This window comes from Nilaparvata lugens, chromosome 6 (assembly GCF_014356525.2).
Source record: "Nilaparvata lugens isolate BPH chromosome 6, ASM1435652v1, whole genome shotgun sequence".
NCBI classification, from domain to species: domain Eukaryota; kingdom Metazoa; phylum Arthropoda; class Insecta; order Hemiptera; family Delphacidae; genus Nilaparvata; species Nilaparvata lugens.
The window spans coordinates 27,467,428-27,491,261 of record NC_052509.1 but is presented as its reverse complement, the minus strand read 5'-3'; the positions used below and the strand labels follow the sequence as shown (position 1 = coordinate 27,491,261).

Sequence of the window (23,834 nt, the reverse complement as noted above, 5' to 3'; positions counted from 1 at the left end):
ATTATAGAATAGGATAAAAATCGTGAATGGGAAATTGGATTGATTAATTTTTGTAGCTACAATAGTATTGCAAATGTTAACAAAGGAACAAATTCCAGCTTCAAATATGGTGATAGATTAATTGAGCTGGATACGGGTGCATATGAAGTTGAGGATATTATAAAATCTTTAAAGAATAAATTGAATATTGATGAGAAGAAGAAGAATAAACTTATTATACGTGCAAATGCGAATACTATGAAGATTGAAATTCATTCTGATAAAGCTATTGATTTAACACGTACTGATTCGATTGGTGAGATACTTGGTTTTGATAATGTTGTTTTGCAACCAAATAAATGGCATTATTCTCAGCATTTGGTTAACATAACAAGCATTGGTAGTATTGTACTCGAGTGTAATTTAGCATGTGGTAGTTACTCTGATGGAAAACAAAAACATATAATCTACGAATTTTTACCAAAGGTTCCTAGCGGCTATTTAATAAACGAAGTACCATCGCCAATTATTTATGTACCTTTGAATACACATTGAATTCAAACTATCAATGTAAAGGTAACAGACCAGAACGGATCGTTTATTGATTTCCGTGGAGATACAATTACAATTAGGTTGCACATACGTGAAAAACAAAAGTCAACGTAATGGGTTATCTTGTTTTCAATCCACGTTCAAATAAGACGCATACACACAATGTCATTAGAGAGATGAACGTGAGAGAGTCAACACCTAAAAACAAATGTGCTTTGTTGGCTAAAAGTGCGAGAATATTAGAAAAGTTAGGTTTTATAGTTGTTTGGAGGAGGGGGAGCTGCAATTAGTGGAATTCTGGACGTGGAGACAGACCTTCAGTTTTATAATGATATAACTAAATTCCAATTTCACACTCATACAGTTTATTCGGGACAGGAAATAAAAAACTCTGACAAGGCACGTATTGGCATAAATTCTTTAGGTGTCTATTCTTTACCTTGCAAATCATTTATATTTATTGAGGGAACAGTTAACTGTACAAAACCGGGAACAGACCCGGCTGATGCACCAGTTGCGGCAGACTATAAATTAAGCAGTAATGTAATCGGCAACCTTTTTGACGAAATATGATATGAATTAGCAGGTCAGCAAATTTCTAAATCAAGATTGATTGGATTAACATCCACAATTAAAGCTATACTAGTGAAGAATATGCTCGATAAGAACACATATCACTTGGCTGGTTTTGACAGAGCAGGATATGAGCTAACGGATAATAAATTCACTTTCTGTGTACCGCTGAAATTAATCCTCCCGTTTTTTGAAGATTTTCAAAGAATAATTTTAAATTTGAAACAAGAACTCATCTTATTGAGGTCACCGACAGACCTAAATTGTGTTGAGTCCGCAACTGGAACAAGCGCTAGTGTGAAAACTACAAAACTGCAATGGAGAATGCCCTACATAACTTTAGAAGATCACGTAAGACCGAAATTTTCGAGACTGCTCGATGCTGACACTCCGCTGAAATTAGGTTTCCAGCATTGGGAAATTTGTGAATTACCAAATTTGCAAAATTCACTTAACCATTCTTGGGCAGTTCGCACCACATCGATTTTTGATAGTCCAAAATATGTTATAATTGCATTTCAAACCGATCATAAGAATAAAATTAAAAAATCAATATCTAATTTCGATAGCTGTGGTATTTACAATGTTAAAGTATATTTGAACAGTGAGTATTATCCATATGAAAATCTGCTAGGTAAAAAGGAACTATTATACTGGATGTTTTTGGATTTCGCGCCCTCGTATTATAATCATTCAATCAATAACGAACTCGGAACAGAAATTGACTTTAAAACGTTTTGTGATTCAACACCACTGGTTGTTGTGGACTGTTCACACCAAGCGACCCATTTGAAATCATCGACAGATGTTCATATTGAAATGGAATTTAATAGTGCAGTACCTGCAAATACTTCCACCTATTGCGTTTTAATTAGTGATCGTGTGATGGAGTACACACCTCTGACAAGCATGGTGAAAGAAGTTCAGTAATTTTATTGATAGAGTGCACCGGCTGCAATATTATATAAGGTGTGCACTCTGACAATTTGGTTCATTATCAGTTTCACCTTTGAACAGGTAACATCTAAAATGTCCTATTCTTTGTGTTCTGATATTTTGGACAAAGCGCAAACTCAGTCTATTGGTATCCAGTGCGATCTTGATTCCGATAGTTTCTATTATGAACCAAGGTGCAGCACACCGATCCAGAAGCCACAGGTGGTGGGGGAGGAGCAGAAACGGGAAGAGAAGGAGGAGAAAGCCGGAGGATTCAATGAGCCCGCCGAAGAGAAAGAAGTGGACAAGCAAGCGAGTACGAGAATTGCTACAGTTGATCTTCACTGGTTTAAACAAGATTGTAATCAAATTATTGTGAAAGAACTTGCCATAATTGATCAGTTTAATAATTATATTGTATTCCATTTCAAATCACCATTTGCAAAGACAGAATTGAGTGCAAAATTGTATAACGATGTAACATGGTTAGAACGTCACTATCATAAAATAAAATGGGAGGAAGGAGATTTAGAATACACTGACTCATTAATACGTGATTACCTTGTAGGTTATGAGAAAATTTTCACAAAAGGAACTGAGAAAGCAAAGTTTTTAAGAAGATTACATACTAACGTTCAATGTATACCAGAGGATTTTGCAAAACCCAATTTCAGCTTTTTCACTGGTTCATGGTGTTATGGTGTGTGTAACATTCATAAAAATAGACCAGATGGACACTGTGCTTTGTTCAGTGCTCAACATTATAATTCTTTGTTGTTTAAAAATATGTATCAAACAAATAATTTCATGTGTGAAAACAATCGAATGCAAAGTATGAAAATGGCTGCGATGTACACAAATTCGCAGAAAAGAAACTTTGCTTGTTATGGATTCTTCTACAACGGAAAAGAGATTCAGTGTGTTTATTGCATGCATGCATTGAGACTGCATAAAGCACATACATGTTGTCTGTCTGCAATTAATGAAGAAAGACCACTTAATTACTCTATAATAGTACCAGCCTACACTTAGTTTTGTTCATTCGCTTATCATGGATCCGAGAAAGTGGTTGGCTGCTGACAACGAGTTGGAAGTGAGGTTAAAAAACTGTATTGATTGGTATGATGAGTGTGAAAGTGCAATTAGGAAATCAACTCGTGAAAATTATAGTTTGGTGAAACAATTAAAAGACATTTTTCTAAGCACGGTTAATTCAAATGACATAAGAGACTATCTATGTTATTATTGTCCTTATAATTTGTGTATAGATAAGTTAATTAAAATTGAAGATGAAATTATGAATAGTTGTGGTGGAATGTGTAAATAAACTTTTTCTGTGTTCAAATGATTTTTCATTCCAATATCCCACTCACTTTTTAGTTTAGTAGCCAGTCAGAGCTAGACCTGACAACAGCAACGCGTGTGGTGTGATCTTTTTTATACAAGTGAGATGCGAGCCCCTTCAAACAAATGTTGTTCCTAATAAGTACAGCACGTGCACGTTGTCAATTTATAGAACAGAGACACATGTCAAACATCTGGGAGGGCATTAACATGCAGTGTTATGGTTTTTCAAAATTCAAAAAATTAACTCGTCTCTTGATGGGAATTTCATTTAACAAATTTGATTCAATTGCGAAGAATATTAAATTTCCAACAGGATGTCAAGATGCTGATTTACCGTTATCAAAAACAGAAAATGTGCACTTTCCAATTTCATCTGAGATATTCGAATTACTCGATATACTAGACAGTGGACATCTACATTATGATTGTACAAATGATTCGCCATTATCTGTTGTTAAAAATTCCGATGAACTTTGGAAATGCTTGTACGATATTGCAGATAAAAAATGTAAAAGAACTTAGATCATTGACCTCTCTGTAGAGATAAGGATTCACTTCAATCTGACAGTATAGCATTATATGTAGAGTGATAGGGAATTTCTCAATTCACTTTAATCTGTCAGTATAGCAATAGATGTAGAGAGAGATAGGGAATTTCTCAATTCACTTTAATCTGACAGTATAGCAATAGATGTAGATAGAGGGAATTTCTCAATTCACTTTAATCTGTCAGTATAGATTTAGAGAGTGATAGGAAATTTCTCAATTCACTTTAATCTGACAGTATAGATGTAGATAGAGAGAGAGAGAGAGAGAGAGAGAGAGAGAGAGAGAGAGTAGCATTAGATGTAGAGAGAGAGAATTTCTCAATTCACTTTAATCTGTCAGTATAGATGTAGAGAGAGAATTTTTCCCCCTCAAAGGGAAATTATTTTTTCCCTCACTTTCTTCATCCCCCTCATCTATACTGCAGCAGGGGAAGGGTAAATCTATTTTGAGAGAGAGTGAGAGAGAGATATATATCTCTCCTTCTTCATCCCCCTCATCACCACCGGGCAAGGGGAAGGAGAGATATATATCTCTCCTTCTTCATCCCCCTCATCACCACCGGGCAAGGGGAAGGGTAAATCTATTTTTAGAACAGAGCCCCCCTCGTCCTCACTGGACAAGGGGAAGGGTAAATCTATTTTGAGAGAGAGTGAGAGAGAGATGTCACTTTCTCTCTCTTCATCCCCCTCATCGCCACTGGAGCAGGGGAAGGGTAAATCTATTTTTAGAACAGGGAAAATCTATTTTTAGAACACCCCCCACCCTGTGGGGGGAGGGGAGAGGGCGGGGGAAGGTGGGATGGGAGAGGGGGTGACAGGGGAGGGGGATTTTGAGCAAAAAAGCACGTTCAAAGTCTCTAAACACACCTACTGGCATAATTAAATTTCTACATGCAAATGAACTTTCTCATGTCTTCCACTGATGTCAAACTGTAACCTGTACTTCTCATGTACTTCGACAACACTGCCCTGAATAATGACATATATTTCGCTAATTTACAAATAAGAAATATTGTGGAGAAATATAATGGAAAACTCAACTTTACCCTCAAAGATACAAGTCAGTACTTGAATTGTAGATGCTTCACTCATCATGGCCTGCATTATAACAAAACGGGTAAAAGAATTATTTGCGAGGAAATATTCAGAACTATAGCAAATTCGAGGAATGTGACACAGGCTGCTGAAAGGAAGAGTCCAGACTGTTTGACCGAGATTGACTCTATCGATGACATTCATGCAGTGAGTTCTGAGACAGCTATAGATGAAGATGACTCTATCATAAAGAATTCCATGGATTCTCACCCAGTCACGAGCTACAAAATTCATCAGTCACTCCAAGAGCTTCAACTACTGACAACAATGAACATCCTTTTGCGATGCAAAGTGAGGCAGGTGACGTGCGTGACTCATCCTTTTTGGAATCAATGTCTGCTCAATCACCCAATTCTGATACCCAATCCAATAATGGAACTAGTTTTTTAGGTATGCCTCATTAGTACCTAATCCTGAACAGATCCATCTAAATGTTGAGGACTCTCCTATTCTATCTATATTTCTCTGCAATGTTCAATGTCTAAGTAATAAAATACAGGAACTTAATGTTATAAACGGTAGGAATAATGATGACATGCTTTGTTTAACAGAACATTGGTTGAAGGAAGACTATTCAAACCTGGTTAATATAGATGGTTTTGTATTGACCTCTGCCTTCTGTAGAGCTATGTCTAAGAATGGTGGTGTAGCAGTTTTTGTTTCGGAAAAATGTGTCAATGACTCATTGATGGCTCAGCCAATTATAATGAAATTCACCATGAATTTATTGCTATTGGGAATAAGAAACTAAAGATTATTATCATAGCTCTCTATAGATCACCGAATGGTGATTTAATTCTCTTCCTCAATGCCTTGGATAGACTTATTCTATCTTCATCTAGATACATGCTGTCACTTTATTTCTGTCGATTATGAGTTGCTCTGCTTGGCTGCAGTCGGTAGAGCATGAATAATGAAATATATAACCCTTATTGTGGCTCTCAGGATAATAATAATACCAATTTCTTATTGGATCGCCCAGGAGCTCCCGCAGTTCTCTGCTCTTGCCGGTTACTGACGTCGGCTGCTCCAACAATTCACAATTTCTGTGACTGATTTGTTGAATTCCGCAAATACAGATGCGAGAATTTGCGCTGCTACAACTTAATGCTATAACTTTGAGATTCTTCAAATCATATTTAATGATACTGGATAATTTATATAAATCTCTGGAATGTATTATTTCCAAAGATTTGATAATCAATGCTGTATATTGCTGTCTTAACCAACCTATTCGGTGAAGAATATAGTCAGATGGTAATCTTACTAATATTTCAATACTGGTAACTAAATAGATTATAACGAGATTGGTCATGCATGGAGATAGGGAAACAAATAAAGGATACACCATAAAAATTGATATAAATAATTGACACAAATTATCAACGATTAAATAAATATTGTCTAGATCTACACTTACTCATTGCTTAATATATGGTGAATTTGAAATTTAAATAGTAATATGAAAATTTGATAATATAAAATTTGAAATTTATAACCCAGGCGCCACATTAATTATTAGGGAACGACCCTCGAAATTTGAATAAACAACTACCACAGCATAACTCTTTAGCAGACATGAATTCATTTGAACTATATAAAAAACAATGTACATTACTTTATTACTTTTAATAAAGACGCAGTCCAGCAATCAATGAATGTAGAACTACACATCTTTCCCAACTATATTGCTTCACTCCATGATTGAAACAATAAAGAAAGGAGGGGATCTAATGATACTTGTGAAATAACAACACAAGGCAATTTTGAATCATTAGATAAATATAATGAAAATAAGCAAAAGGCAAATGAAATTGACACTTTACCAAGAAACAAATGAGATTTTCAATGTTGGTTAAATATATCAAATGTCCTTTGGAATTTTAGTAATAAGTCTATTGAGCAGAACACCGAGATATGAAATATGATTTTACCGTTTATGAACTATAATAATAATGTTTATTGAGAGTCTCTATATTCAAATAGGATAATGCACAATAATACTACGAATCACAAAACCTAAACCCTATTTAAACAACAATAATACAAGAAAATAACCAGTGTGGCAAACAAACAACAACTTAAAATTACACTAACCTTATATGTTGTATACCCCGCGGACCATGGCCTTTTCGCGCACTTTTAAACTGCTCACTTTACATTACAAATCATGAATTTTAATTATTTTTCTTCAATGGTGGTTTTGATGTGATGGTGTTGATGTGGTGGTGGTTTTCCGGAAACAGGAATCCATTTCAGCCCCTAGGGCTGCGGGCTGCACGCTGCTCACTCCTCAGACATGTTACTCCAGCCGTGGTTCACCGAAAAGTGTCCTCGTGTTCCCAACTCCACGTGCTCGCCAACCCTCGAACCATTGTTCCTCCTTGGATCACTGCCCCAGTTGGTGCTGCCCCCTATCTGATGGCACTCCACTCACACCTGGCGTCTGGCTGCCACCCTTTTGTCACTGGTCAGCGTCGGTTATTTCACCGTTAGACTTTTGACCATCATTGTTTCAACCTCTACCCCTCTTTGCCATAAGCTGGTTCCTTTTGTACGTTTTGAGGCAGAAAGTTGCAAGTCGAAAACTGTCTTGGCCTGGCTTGTAGCTGTAGAAAACCAAGGCCTGAGATGATTGTTACAATATATATAGAGCAACAAGTAAAAAAGTGAGAATAAGAACAAATATATCTATCAAAAAGGTATCACAGATTAGCTCACTTATTAGGTTTTTATTTTTAGCACAAAAATTTACCATGTGCTTCTTAAATCATCAATTTCATGCATTTAGACTATGCGGCTCAGTTATCGACTTGCTGTTGCTTGTCAAATAAAATCTCATATACCTTCTTTCCAAATTTATATAATTAAATAATAAATCACGAATCTCAAATATATATATATCAGGGCTGAAGGTTCGGCCCTCTGATGGAAATTAGATAAATCAATTAATCCAGTGAACATGAGCTTCATCTATATCTTTATAATTTACTAATAAAATTAATGATTGAGTGAGCATATATATTATAATATTAAATTTAAATACTTATTTCATCTGTGTATACTTAGACATGTAAGTCTGATATATAGCTGTTCTTAATTAGTAAAATACATTTTTTGTACTTTTCAAAGCTTGTGCAAGTTTGATATTAAGTTCAATATTCATATAACCTTTCGACAAGCTAACTTTTTTAAATCTTGTTTCACTCGAAGTACTGAGGGTGCCCTAGATTTATATATTTCTCATTGATTATCACTCACATGCTGAAATTCACAAGATGATGATGGCGACCCGAATTTCCCGTCGTCTTGTGTTTTCTGGTGGCCGAAGTCATCTTCTCCAAGGGAATAAGTAAATATCTGAATGACTTACGCCTTAATACAGCATCATGTCATTATATAATCGAATAGTCCGTGCCAATCGCTATTACCTATATCTTATGTATTACATTCTATAATTACTCAGATTACATTTGATACATGAACTGAGTAGTGATAACTTATAAATTCTTATCATTAATATAAATTCGGAGTGTTATTTTTGAATCGACTTGTTATTACCACCAATCAGCCACTGCAATTTGATTGGCTCATCTAAAAATTACAAATGTATCCATGCGCCCAATAGAATATACATACTTCCTCAATATTTTTATTTATTTTATGTATTTTGTACATGCTCATTTTACACAATAAATTTTTATAAGTTTATTAAGTTGTTTTTCCATTAACAATAACATGCCATGTGGTTACCAAATCCTCTGGTTGAATGCTGTTTGTTTACAACAAATTTTTGCCTAAGGTTTCTGGCTAAATTTCAAATTATACGGCTTGATTGATTATTCAGGTTGCCGACCAGTAAGTATTATAGCCTAACCTCAAAATTTCAATATTTTATATAATTCAATGAATAGCAAGTAAAATTCTTTCTATTTGGCTGTTCAAATTGTAGCCAGGATACCCGTTATTATCTAATCTCTCACTTGTTGATATTGCACCCGGCGATAACAGGGCAGCTGTTTGCTAGAGACCTATAAAATCTTCTCATTAAGCGATTTTGCTTGCTATAAAAGATTATTTGTTATACAAATGCCCCCGAATTTGAATTCAAAATATTTTGAGAATCAACTATGTTTTTAATACAAATTCTTCCTTTAGCACATCAACATAACCTAAAAATATCCACCGAAAACACTTTCAAGACTCCACAACAACTCGCAGACTCTTTCTGCATTTGCCCCACCAAATTTCATCAATACAATAACAAGTTCCTCCTTATCAACATAAAAATATCATAAATATAACATCTTAATTCCATTTCTCCCTTCTCTAACAATAATACAACATTTTCAAATCTGCTGCTCAGCACTGATACCAACTTACTTTCCACACAACAACATTTGATTCTTACTCAATAAATTTCTTTCTAAATACCTTCGAGTAACATTTCTGGGCTCATACTTCATTTACAACTTTTAGGTCTCTTATTCTAATTATATTCTCTAGATACAGGTACAATTTTTCATTTGCTATCCTTGGTTCTGGCTTCATATGGTAACTGGTTTCATTTGAGGTTTTTTGGTAACAATGTATAAGTAACAATAATAATAATATAAAACATCAAAATAAATATATATAACATTAACTGATACAATAAATAACATAAATAGTTTTGGGAACATTCACTTTATATCGACATGCGTTTAACAGGGCGCTTTATACTGACATGTGTTTAATAGGGCTCTATGCTTTTGATTTGGTGGGCATTGGCTAGTCTACACTTCCTTCATATCATACATCACAATTTCTAGATTTCTACTTTCTATTGGTTCAAAGTCAACCTAACTTCTGTAATTTTCACATTTAAAGGTACTAATCATCTTATTTTATTCTAAATTCTACTTTCTATTGGTTCAAAGTCAACCTAACTTCTGTAATTTTCACATTTAAAGGTACTAATTATCTTATTCTATTCTAAATATCCTATCTTGTGGCCTTTTTTAGACAATGCATAGAGAGAAAACAAATAATTAAAAATTGTTCTTTGGTTTGTTACAGGCATCTATCGGTTTGAGCGAATTAAAAATCGAATTTGGTGACATGAGGGCGACACTCAAATATTAAATTTATTCAGTCAGGTCAGTATTTGGTTGATAATACTGTTTTTATTTGTCTTCTTATCAAATTTGCTTCAAATTCTACAATATGATGTAGAAGTTTCGTGGTTCTCCTGTATCTTCTTACATTTCTGCTTGTAGCTGAAGATTGATGTGGGTGGTAAGGTTATCTGCTATCAATTGTTGAGGCTGTCCTATTGATAATTTTTCCTTCATAAATTTAAAGCCCCGGTATCTGTATACTTCAAACACTTCATTTGTCCGGTTTCTTTCAACTCATTCAATGTTTTCCTTCCATATTTGCATTGTGGTTTTTATTCATTTTTCCCTTCATTTTCATTTAATATTTTCCTCTCAGTTTTATTATAAATCATCATAATCATAACAATAGAGATTTTTCTAATATTTGTTTTCCAATTATCAATAGTAAACTCTTTCAATAATAGCATTACAATCTTTTTCATCATATTCACATCACAGTCTTTTATCAATCTCACAGCCATAACATACATTACACAGTATGTCAAAACATTTATCATCTCTTTAATAATATAACCTCTTAACACATAATCAGGTTCTTTCACTTTCCATGTATAATTCGTTATTTCTTTCAAACATTTTCCATCCTTCATTAATCTCCTATGATAATCCACTTCATTATTGCCCATAGTTGTTTTGTTAGCAGTTCCAGTTTTATTCCATTTTCTTGGTCCATTTTTTCGGTCACAACATTGAGTAGCTTCTTTAAAGCATATGTGCCGCGGATGCATGCCGTCGGCCCCCTGTCCTCCATCCTGGTGTCGGTCGTCCGGTGTCCTCCTCAGGTGCTTGAAACGTGCATGGGGACTGTATCAGGGGGGTCCCCCCTCGTCACTTCCATCTCTGGGCCCATCTCTGCTCCTTGTCCTCCATCTTGGGGTCCTTGGCCTGCTGCTGGGGGGTCCATTGCTGCGCGGGTGTGGTGTTCAAAGCGGGTAGATTGCATGTAGGCTCCATATTAGGCAATTTCTTTACAGCATCCTGGTGTTCCTCGGTGGCAGGTTGTTCTTCCTGGCGACTGTTGGTGTTCTCCTGCGGTGATGGATCTTCGGTGGGGAACAGGATACTCAGTAGGGGTTGTTGTTTGTGGGTGTTTTATGTGGATGGTGGGCTGCAGTTTTTGGTGGTGGGTTAGCTTGTGTTGGTTCCTGTGTTTTTTGTTGGTTTAATTGGGACACATGCTCTATTGTATAATTTGTACTTATTTGTTGTGGTGGCAGTTTATAGTTTCTGTTGTAATTATTATGGGTATATATGGTATTAGCATTCAAATGGTCATGGTCATCATAAGCATTCTTTCGATTTGCCGGTTGTGAATGATGGTTTGCCAAGTGGTTCTGAAAATTTCCATTATTTTTGTTATTACTCTGATTCTGGTCGTTGCGATGCTCAAAATGAGGTGTCATTCGGGAACAATGATATGGTAAGGATTCATAAACTTGCCCGGCTTACTGATTAGCATTTGAATTATATTGATTTTGAATGTATGACTGATCTGACCGGTGATTTGGTGTTGCCACCACAGATTGTATATTGTATAAATGATTTATCAGATATTTGCAACCAGTTATTGGCTGTGTAGCCAATGCTGTTCTGACTCGGAAGGGTAGCTTTTTTAGGATTATGTTTGCTAAGGCAGGATCATTTATCAGCTCCTCTAGCTGAGCATTTTTAATTTGAATTGTGGTAACAAAATTGATATATGTGTTGTCTGTCCTAGTATTAGATTCACAAGTTATGATATTGGCTAGTGTATCCATTTGTCTATTTTTAGTTCAATATTGTTCCAGGAAAGCAGCAATAAACTCATCCAACGATGAAAATTCGTGATGATGGGTCTGGAAAAACATCAGAGGTTCACCGCTCAACAAACTGGTTAATCAGAGTCGCCACATATTCCAAGAGGTGGGTGTTAGGGATTGTACCAATTTTATTTGATCTATAAATTGTTTAGGTTGAAGATAGTGGTCTGTATAATCAAAATGGCCTAATCCATGCAGTAAATCAAACATTGCTATGGGCATAGGCTCTACATTCTCGTGTGGAAATTGATGTACCTGACTCTCTAGTTGTACTAACTTCTCTTGGGCCTGTTTCCAATGACCAGTAGCCTCCATTCCATTATCTACTACTTCGGCATTTAATTTAGATAAAAATAATTGCTGTTCTCCAATGAATTAAATAGTACTTTGTTTTGATTGATATCAGTATTTAGATGAGTTATTTGTGTAGATTTACTATTCTGTCATTGATTTATGGAAATAAGTTGACTATTGTTCCTATTTACTGTCAAGGTTATATCCTGTGTTTTAATTACTACTTGCTCTTGAATTTCTTTTTGACAATCGGCTTTGATGCTTGTTGCTATTTCCTGAATTTGCGCAGTGTTTTGTACTGTTAAATTATCTATTCTTTCATTTGATTTACAAGTAACAGTATCTATTCTTTCTGCTATGCCTGTTGTAATTTTTTCCTGATTTTCAGTTTTCAAATCTATCATTACCTTTAATCCTCCCCTATAACTTTCTGCCTTGCTGTCAATAGCGTCCAACTTATGTTCTACCACTTGTATCACTTCTTTCATATCCCTACTCATCCTTACCAATGTATCCTCCAATGACTCCTGCACTTCCTTCATTTCTGCCTTTATGTCCTTCTTCACTCTGGCCATTGTATTTCCTAAACTGTTAGAAAATGACTTGAGTAACCCCTCTAATATAATCTTCATTCTTGTTTCTTGGGAGATATCTAATGATCTATCACTGTTCCCAGGATTCATGGTGGTGACTGGAGATATCTGGGTAGCGGACTTCATCGCACCCCCCTCAGCATCTACTACCGCTACTTCCGCCATCGACAGTGTGTCTGCTACCTCACTTTGCACGGATGAAGAGAGACTCATTTTAAAAGGATAATGTGTCAAAAAATTTGAAAAAGTGAAAATTTGGCTAACAAGGCCTTTACAGTGGCCTTGACAACAAGATAGAATTCACAAAAGTGAAGTGCTCAAAAAGTTTTCCTATCAAGGATATTACAAGCCAGGTATTTATCAATTTGAATTTTATTTATTGTAGCCTATAATATTTTCAAAATGGCTTATATTTAAATTATTAGTGACTTGATAAAATCCACCAGTTTAGGCCCATAAAATTTCTAAAATACAGTTTCAAATAATAATGTAATTTTATAAAAATAATTTCTTCTAAGCTTAAAGCTATTGATTCCCAAAAATAGTTTTTCCACTAACTTGCTTGTGGTCCTAAGTAAATTCTCATTGCCTATCATCCATTCACAACAAATCTCAATCTGTATTGACTTGTCTATAATTATCAGCGATATACAGCCTTGATTTACTCTCAATAATGATTTTATGAGCTCTGTTCTCATCACCAGTCCCACATTGAATGCGACATTGTGTCAATGGCGCATCCATGGCCCCACATTGGGCACCATTGTGTCACATTATTTCTGTCAATAACGAGTTGCCCTGCTTGGCTGCAGTCGGTAGAGCATGAATAATAGAATATATAACCCTTATTGTGGCTCTCAGGATAATAATAATACCAATTTCTTATTGGCTTGCCCAGGAGCTCCTGCAGTTCTCTGCTCTTGCCGGTTACTGACATCGGCTGCTCCAACAGTTCACATTTTCTGTGACTGATTTGTCGAATTCTGCAAATACAGATGCGAGGATTTGTTCTGCTACAACTTAATGCTAAAACTTTGAGATTCTTCAAATCGTATTTAATGATACTGGATAATTTATATAAATCTCTGGAACATATTATTTCCAAAGATTTGATAATCAATGCTGTATATTGCTGTCTTAACCAACCTATTCGGTGAATAATATAGTCAGATGGTAATCTTACTAATATTTCAATACTGGTAACTAAAAAGATTATAACGAGATTGGTCATGCATGGAGATAGGAAAACAAATAAAGGATACACCATAAAAATTGATATAAATATATTACACAAATTATCACAAATAAATAAATATATATAGAACAACAAGTAAAAAAGTAAAAATGAGAAAAATATATCTTTCAAAAAGGTATCACAGATTAGCTCACTTATCAGGTTTTTATTCTTAGCATGAAAAATTACCATGTGCTTCTTAAATCATCAATTCTATGCATTTAGACTATGCGGCTCAGTTATCGACTTGCTGTTGCTTGTCAAATAAAATCTCATATACCTTCTTTCCAAATTGATATAATTAAATAATAAATCACATATCTCAAATATATATATATATATATATATATCAGGGCTAAAGGTTCGGCCTCTGATGGAAATTAGATAAATCAATTAATCCAGTGAACATGAGCTTCATTTATATCTTTATAATTTACTAATAAAATCAATGATTGAGTGGGAATATATATTATAATATCAAATTTAGATACTTATTTCATCTGTGTATACTTAGACATATGAGTCTGATATATAGTTCTTAATTAGTAAGATACGTTTTTTGTACTTTTCAAAGCTTGTGCAAGTTTGATATTAAGTTCAATATTCATATAACCTTTCGACAAGCTAACTTTTTTAAATCTTGTTTCACTCGGAGTACAGAGGGCGCCCTAGATTTATATATTTCTTATTAATTATCACTCACATGCTGAAATTCACAAGATGATGATGGCAATCCGAATTTTTCGTCATCTTGGGTTTTCTGGTGGCCGAAGTCATCTTCTCCAAGGGAATAAATAAATATCTGAATGACTTACGCCTCAATACGGCATCACTAAGTCTTATGAAAATTATTTATTGAGTTTAAACTTAAATCTTTCAAACAAACAATCATTAATAAAAAAGGGACTTGTGCTCTATAAATTCAGTGGCGTTCCATTGTGGCACCTGGCAAGCAAGTGGGCTCTGATCTACCCCTATTCTCTACAATCATACTTCTGTCTTCCAAATTTGCATATTATTTAAATATCCAACTATTACATCATTATAATCAAGTAGTTCATGCCAATCTGCTGGCTATTACCTATATCTTATGTATTACATTTTATAATTACTCAGATTGCATTCGATACATGAACTGAGTAGTGATATCTTATAAATTCTTATCATTTTTATAAATTCGGAGTGTTATTTTTGAATTGACTCATTATAACTGCCAATCAGCCACTGCAATTTGATTGCCTCATCTAAAAATTACAAATGTATCCATGTGGCTAATAGAATATACATACTTCCTTAATATCTTTATTTTTTTTATGTATTTTGTACATGCTCATTTTACACAATAAATTTTTATAAGTTTATTAAGCTGTTTTTCCATTTAAAATAACATGCTATGTGGTTACCAAATCCTCTGGTTGAATGCTGTTTGTTTACAACAAATTTTTGCCAAATGTGTCTGGCTAAATTTCAAATTATACGGCTTGATCGATTATTTAGGTTGCTGACCAGTAAGTATTATAGCCTAATCTCAAAATTTCAATATTTTATATAATTCAATAAATAGCAAATAAAATTCTTTTTATCTGGCTGTTCATATTTCATATTGTAGCCAGGATACCCGTTATTATCTAATCTCTCACTTGTTGATATCGCACCCGGCGATAACAGGGCAGCTGTTTGCTAGAGACCTATAAAACTTTTCATTGAGCGACTTTGCTTGCTATACAAGATAATTTGTTATAATGCATGATCACTATATTGTTATAGGAGGGGATTCCAATGTGAACATACTAGCTACAGACCCTAAAGTAACTGAGTTGGTGAATTTTATCAAATCCCTTAATTCATATCTTACTAATTTTGAACCAACAAGGATGGATTCCTGCATTGACAATGTTGCAACTGATCTTCATCCTTGTATGTTTGATGTGGCTGTTGAGCCAGTAGCTCTGGGAGACCACGATGCTTCAATGTAAATACAAACTCAAATTTAGGCGGCAATCCTGTTTTAAATACCTCAAATGCTAATAGGCAGTACAGACCAATAACAGCTGCTGGAACCAATCAGTTATATTATCAACTTTGTGTTATTGATTGGTCCAGAGTATCTATCCATATTGGCTCTGAAAATAATTTTCAAGCATTTTTTGACATATTTCATGATATATTTGAAAGCTTTTTCCCGCTGAAAACCAGGAAGGCTACATTTGGCAAATCTAAAAGATTTAATCAACTCTCACCTGATTTATAATTTGAGGAATTTATTTGCATATGAAAAATTTGTATATGATAAATACAAGCAAAGTAGACTTGAAAATGCAAGACTCACCTATCTTAACTTAAGAAAATCATATAAATCAGAATTGCGATTATTCAGGTTGAACTCCAATACCAGATTTATTGAATTGGCAAACAACAAGTGTTCAGCAGCATGGAAAATCATTCGAAAATGTTCAAATCCACCTCAACATTGTGAAACATCCGTCTCTCCTGATGCTTTCAATCGATACTTTCTTGATGCAATATTGCAAATACACATGAATATTGACTCACCTGGGGCTTCTGCATCAGACTTATTGGCTCTCTCTCCAGGAACTAATTTGAGATTGAGATGAAGGAGGTTTCAATTGATCAAGTTCTTTCAATTGTTTCTAAAATGAAATCTTCATCTAGTAGAAATATATACGGTATGTCTAGTTCACTGATCAAGAATGTAATAAATTCTATTGTTGCTCCATTAAAATATTGTTTAAATGCTTGTATAAAGGAATCAGTCTTTCCTAGAATACTCAAGCACTCTAGAACAGTGCCTATCCATAGGAAAGGCAGTAAAGATCTACCAGAGAATTTCAGACCAATATCAGTTCCTCCAATTTTCAGTAAGATTTATGAATATATAATTGGTACTCAGCTTTATGAGTTTTTTGAGAGCAACGGCCTACTTGCAGCTTCCCAGTTTGGTTTCAGGGCAGGCAGGTCTACCATTGATGCAGTCAGCTCAATTGTGGATGATATTCTGGACTGTTTCAATTTCAAAAGATATGCAGGTCTAGTGCTCTATGACCTGAGTGAAGCTTTTGATGTTGTTCACCATGAAATACTATTGGAAAAATTCTACCATCTAGGTGTGCAGGGAAAACCTCTTAATATTTTGTGGTCCTATTTGAGTGATCATAGACAAATTGTCAATGTAAATGCTAATTTTTCAAGGTCTTGCTCTGTTTCTCATGGAGTCCCCCAAGGATCAATCCTTGGGCCCTTGATGTTTTTGGTAATGATGAACGATATTGGTTATAGTACTGGTTCTAAAATAGTTTGCTATGCCGACGACACATCCATGCTCTCCACAGATTCTGAAATTACAGCTCTGAAAGAAAAGATGTCCAGTTGCCAGGAGGAAGCGAGTTTGTGGTTCAAAGCAAATTATCTGCTTCCTTATAGTACCAAGACACAAACAATGATTCTAGGATTGAGACGAGTAGATGAGGCAAGAGATATAAGAAGTGTTAAGATTCTTGGTATAAATTTGGATCAAAGACTAACCTGGAGCCCTCATATAGACTATGTCTGTTCTAGGTTGAGCCGGGTTCTCCACCTTTTACGCAGATTAAAGGAGTGTGTCCCAAGGCATTATTCGAGGATAACCTACTTCGCCTTTTTGCAAAGCACTTTTTTGTATGGCCTATCCTTATGGGGATGTGCTCCTGATAACCAAAAAATCCTGCTGATTCAGAAAAGGGCAGTTAGAATTATCTCTGATGCTAACTACCTGGACCACTGCAAACCGTTGTTCATTGACCAAGAAATAATGACTGTTTATAGCTTATTTGTCTTTTTACTGTCACTGAATGTGACAAAAAATATTGAATCATTTCCATGTAGGAAGACTTTCATCAGTATGATACAAGAAATAGGCAGCAAATTGATGTTCCTTATACTAGGCTGAGGAAAGTGCTGATGAATTTGAAGCTAATTTCTTTGAGAATCTTCAATAAGTTTCCTGCTTCAGTGAGAACCTGTCTGCTTCTTTGTTTAAATGTAGATTGAAAACTCTCTTGACAGAAAATCCTCTATACTCACTGTCGGAATTTTTTGATATGGATAGGGATATAATTAGTAATTATTTTTAAATATACGTTCCATAATGTATTAATATTAGGTTGGCAATAATTTTAGTGTATGATAATATATTTGAATTATTTATGTTTGTAACATTATTTATGTATGAGCTGAATCATATGATAGTCAGTGTTTTAATTGTTTTTTATTATTGTATTTATTGAACATTGTGAAGTTCCCAATTGTATAATCTATATGCTTGAAGGAATAAGATCTATTCTATTCTATTCATATCAATAATGTTTCCTGCCACCTGCATCCAGCCATGTCTCCTGACAACCTTGGAGTATTACAACCTGCTGTCTGGTTTTTCTTGCTTGGAAACCACGAAATTCTTTCAGTTGAGTATTAAGCATAATTCTACTTTGCTATGTTGAAACCTTCAGTTTCAATTATTCTACTTGGTCATAGCGCCTATGATTTGACCATGTATTATGTTGAAACGTTCAGTTTCAATTATTCTACTCGGCCCTAGCACCTATGATTTGACTATGTGTTATGTTGAAACCTTCAGTTTCAATTATTCAACTCCTGGCCCTAGTGCCTATAATTTGTTATGGTGAAACAATTGGTTTCAAACTTATCATTCAGCTCTAGTGCCCTTAACCTTTTATGGTGAAACATTTAGTTTTAATTTTACTACTTGATTTGAATCTCAGCCCTAGCGCCCTTAACCTCTTATGGTGAAACATTCAGCTCTAGGCTTACTATTTGATTTGACCCTCGGCCCTAGCGCCCTTAACCTCTTATGGTGAAACATTTAGTTTCAAAGCGAAGGGTGGGGCCCCATAAAATAAAAAGAAAACTCACGTTATCCTTCTTGGTATGGTAGTTTCTTTGAATTAATTTAGATTTGATGATTCGTCCAAACTTCAATTTTCAGCACATGGGAGATTTTTTATAAATTAATTATTTTGTTCACTGATAAAAAATGAATAATAAAATTTAGATTCATGGAAATAATCAATTGATAGGATAATTTTACAAATATAACGAATAATATTGCCTCAGATATAGGCTAACATTTAAAATACATAAATTTAACAAATAAGAATCTCACTAGAAAAATGGTAACTTTGAGAACAAGGTCTTTAAAGTAGGCTAAAGGCATCGAAAGGGAAGTAGTGTCTCTCTTCTCGAAAAACTTCTGTTGAGCAGTTCCGTCTTACTTAATTTGCATAGAATTTTGCTATTGGTGGAAATAGTATGACGTATACATCATGTCAGAGATGAGTAAGAGAATAGTTCTTGCTTTACAATAAATAACTCAAATTATCTGCCTCTTATTATTAATTAAATTCTCTTCATATTTTCCTTATTCAACATACAATGTGTTACCACATATGATGAGGCCTTTTCTAGTTGCTGATAACAAAAATAGAATGTAAGTATCATGTTTGATTATCATCCCTTTTTGGTGTCATTTTTCTGACCTATGATTGGCCTACAGAGATTTTTACAACAGTCCATGCGGTTGATTCTACAATAATTATTATATAATATTAATATTTCATACAAGATATTCTTATTCCATTAATAAATAACAAAAAAATTATTATTACAATTCTTATCAATGATAATGCTTGTATCATGACCATGCTTGCTTTTATAATATCTAACATGTTGTATATTTACATTAATGAATTATTGTAACAATAATAATTATATTTATATTTTGAAACTCTTATCCTTATTACAATAATTATTGGTTTTTAAAAGTAATTATATCATCGTTTTAAAACATAAGTTCAGCAGTACAAATAATTCATTTCAACTAATGTCTTGATTGCATTCAAAACAGCTGTTCACTAACATAAACAAAATTGTAACCTCTAAATTTGATGGTTGACTATAAGCGATTTACAAATTATTTGCAATAAGTTATTATTTTCAATAAATAATTCTTCCAAGATATAATTCTGCCATATAGAACGGTGCTCTTATCTCAGTTTCAGCTGTTGATAAGTATAATCTTCATTGCTATCAGGTAACAGTACATTTGATACTCTTCCTAGCCTTTGACAATAATAATGTCTTTTATTTCTTTGATTTATTTCATTCCATGGTCTCAATAATTTTAAGATGTCACAATATCCACTACTCAGACCTAGCATTCATAATTTTTTTGATTAAGTTCCTGTTCTAATATTGCTGTTTAACCTATGTTCATGTACTTTGCTAAAATTGTCATATTCAATTTCAATTAAATCTAGCACCCATCTTAATAAGACATATTTTTCATGCATTCAATTTAGCCTATATGCCTTCTCAGTTTGAATTACTTTAGCCTTTGTTTTCATACATTGTATTCTCAATATTATAATTATTTTAAGATCAAGTTTGTTATAAATTGCCCTGGTGCATATGTTTTGAAACTCATTATCAATTACTTCTTTTGGCTAGAGCCTATTATATCAAAATTATTATCCTTTTGAAGACTTTCATGATTTACAATAAATTTCATCACAATTATCTTTTACCAGCATTTGACTTGATTATTCTACAATCCTTGAATTGTCTTGCTATAGTTGTCATCTTACAGCTAATTTTCTATTGCCCATGCGCTCAACTACTGATCGCATGAGCTGGTCCTCCATCTGCCATTTGATCAATTATGTGGTGCTGTTCAACTAATGTTAATCATCCACTGCTCTTATCTTGAAACACACCATATAATTGTTTGGTCCTCCGGGCCAGATTTACACTAGCAGCCTGTGAGTTCATGTTACTGTATGATCAGTCAGATGACCCATATAAAATCTTATTTTGCAACTTTTAGGTATTTCACAATCAGAATAAATGAATATTACATCTTTGTACCAAACTTAGTTTGTAAGTCACCTAACATTACACTGAACTCATATCTTTTGTACTTTTTGTATGTTCTGTGTATCTACAATTGTACCACTCCTACCTTGAGTCTTATCTGATGGAGCATCACTCCTGATCCAGCTCAACTTCTTGGTTAGCAGCATATATCTCATCTGCCAACCTGTCGACTGCAGATGTACAACTTCCAAGCTAGCAAACCAGATTATAAAAAGGATTTCGTGAGTCATTAAAAATCTATCATTGGTCCTGAACCCAAAACTAATATCCTCATGCAGAGGAATGTCATTGTTCAAGAGCTACAAAGGCTCTATGACAAATATTTTACTTTCACAATTGAAAGTGTTGTTGACTATGAGCAAATTCTAGTTGTAAAAATCAAGGTTTCAAATCTTGCTCTCAAATATGACGAGATTTTCTTTCAACTTGATCCTGAGGATTTGGCCCAGGATGAAAGTGATGAAGTTCAAGAAGAGCATTCTGGTATTGATGAAAAATTTTCAATTTTGACAGCTCAACTTAACTTGATCACTAGAAATTTCTCAATCCACCAGGAACAAGTAGCATGTTATGATCCTCCTGTAATTCCTGATGAATCCATATATTCTCATGCAATCTCTCCTGCTCCACCACCCATTGATCAACCTATGCCTTTAGCTAATCAATGTTCATAACCTGAACAATCACCAGTACCCCTCTCTTTTCCTGCTCCTCAATCACAATGTAAACAACTCGATCAACCTACAGTTCAAAATTTCATTCTTTCTCCTATTCCCCTCCCACATTTCAGTGGTGAGCCTGGGAGTTGTATTGACTTTTGTTCCATTTTTTCAAATTTGGTTGTTGACAATCCAGCACTCTTATCATACACAAAATGTTATTATTTGAAGCAGTCTCTTAGTGGTGAGGCTCTCACCCAAATTTAAAATGCTGCTACTGGTAAAAATGATTTTTAGCAGGCTTAGAGACTTCTTGGTGAACGATATGGCAATTCTAGATTGCTTGCTGATACACATATTAGTGCTCTTCTAGAACCGCCACCGCTCCATTCAAGTTCCCCTCAGTCTTGGAGAACACTAGTTGATTCCACTCAGACGCATATCACTGCGCTATCTGCGATTGATGGTATTGACATTGAGAATCTATTCACTATGCATAGGGTAATTAGTCATTTTTATTCAGCTACTGTAAGAGACTGGGAAAGATATGCTGCTGTTGATGTAACTCCTACTTTGGAAACTTTGCTTAGGTTCATGGAATCTCAACACAGAATCTCACAATCTCTTGCTTTGCAATCCAATTCAGTTGTCAGAACCAATTCACAGCCTCATCAAGGCTCTCGGAATAATATTCCGGCTTCTACTAGTGCAAATGTGAGATCAAATAATAATCATCAAACTAATAATAATTGCAATTTTCAGCCATCAACCTCCTGTCTATTCTGCAAGTACACTACTCATAGAGTGTTTGGCTGTCCATCACTGTCAAGAATGACTCTAGCTGACAAATGGGAAGCTGTGAGAAAAAAAACTTTGTTTCAACTGCTTGAAGCCATTCGTACATGGCCATCCTTGCTCTGGAGCCTGTCGCCATTGTGAGAAGGCCCACCATTCACTTTTGAATGGTCCATCTCCAAATCAATCTAACAATGTCAGTGGTAAGAACATTGTTAATTCCAATGCATTACAGGTTAAGACAAAACCATTCATTCAGAGGTCACATGCTTCTAATTCTACCTACTCTGGTTGACTTGCAGTTGAATTCTAATCCTGATGAAATATCCACTGAGAGGACATCAATGTCTCAATCATCAGTCTCAGTTCATACAAATATTGCATCATCTGGAAATCTGCCCCTCAAGTCTTCTATTGCAGTTATGCCTACTGCCGAAATAATTGCAGTTAGTTCGAAGGGTGAAATTGTCAAATGTGTAGCTCTCTTAGATACTGGTTCAGACTGCTTTTTGATCTCTCAGGGACTTGCATCTAGCCTTGCACTTCCCTCATTGCAATTGAATACTGCAATACATTCGGTATCAAACAGCAATGTCAGGTCATCAATTGCTCATTCTGTTTCAATCAAGTCAATTGATCAAACTTGGTCAACAAATGTAAATTGTATAGTTGTAGATCAAATTTCACAACCCATTCTGGATGTCAGCTTTGATCCTGCTAATTTAAATATTTCTACTTCTATTAAGTTAGTCAATCCTCAGTTCTATCAATCCAGGAATATTGACATTTTGCTTGGTGCAGGTGTCTTTGCTTCAATTACTACATTTGGACAAATTTATGTATCTCCTGAATCACCACTCATGCAAAACACCAAACTTGGTTGGATTATTTTTGGGAATTGTAAACTTTCTAAGCCTATATGTTCACCTGAACACACATCTAATTTCCTTGTCCCCAGTATTTCTGAGCAAACTTCTAATCAGGTTGCTCCAGCTAAGTACTTCTAAACATACTTCAAATCATAATGTATCTACTAGGGAGATTTCAAACCAACTGGAAACGTTTTGGAAGATTGAGGAACTATCACCCTCAAAACCTTTCTCTTCTGAAGCAACTAGTGTTGAAGAGCATAGCTTAAAATAATATGCTTTTAATTAAGAAGTGGTTAGCTAAAATACCTTAAGTTTAAATATTGAAAAAACTAATTACATAACTTTCTCTGCAAATAGAGTAGGGCAGCCTAACGAGAATCAAGATTTGAGACTCCATTCTCAGTGCAATTTAAACTTGGGTAATTGTGATTGTCCCACCTTTGAAAAAGTA

At 34.6% G+C, this 23,834-nt stretch overlaps 1 protein-coding gene and 1 long non-coding RNA gene across 2 annotated transcripts in view; one reads left to right on the top strand and one right to left on the bottom strand.

Annotated features, from left to right (window-relative positions):
- The window catches only part of LOC120351867 (pickpocket protein 11-like), a 115,410-nt gene that overhangs the window by 48,329 nt on the left and 43,247 nt on the right, over nt 1–23,834 (bottom strand). The window lies entirely within an intron of this gene.
- Nucleotides 8,947–14,143, top strand: LOC120351869. The gene is made up of 4 exons (XR_005571595.1): nt 8,947–9,899; nt 10,089–10,168; nt 11,977–12,091; nt 12,959–14,143. It is a non-coding gene; the product is annotated as an uncharacterized LOC120351869 (long non-coding RNA).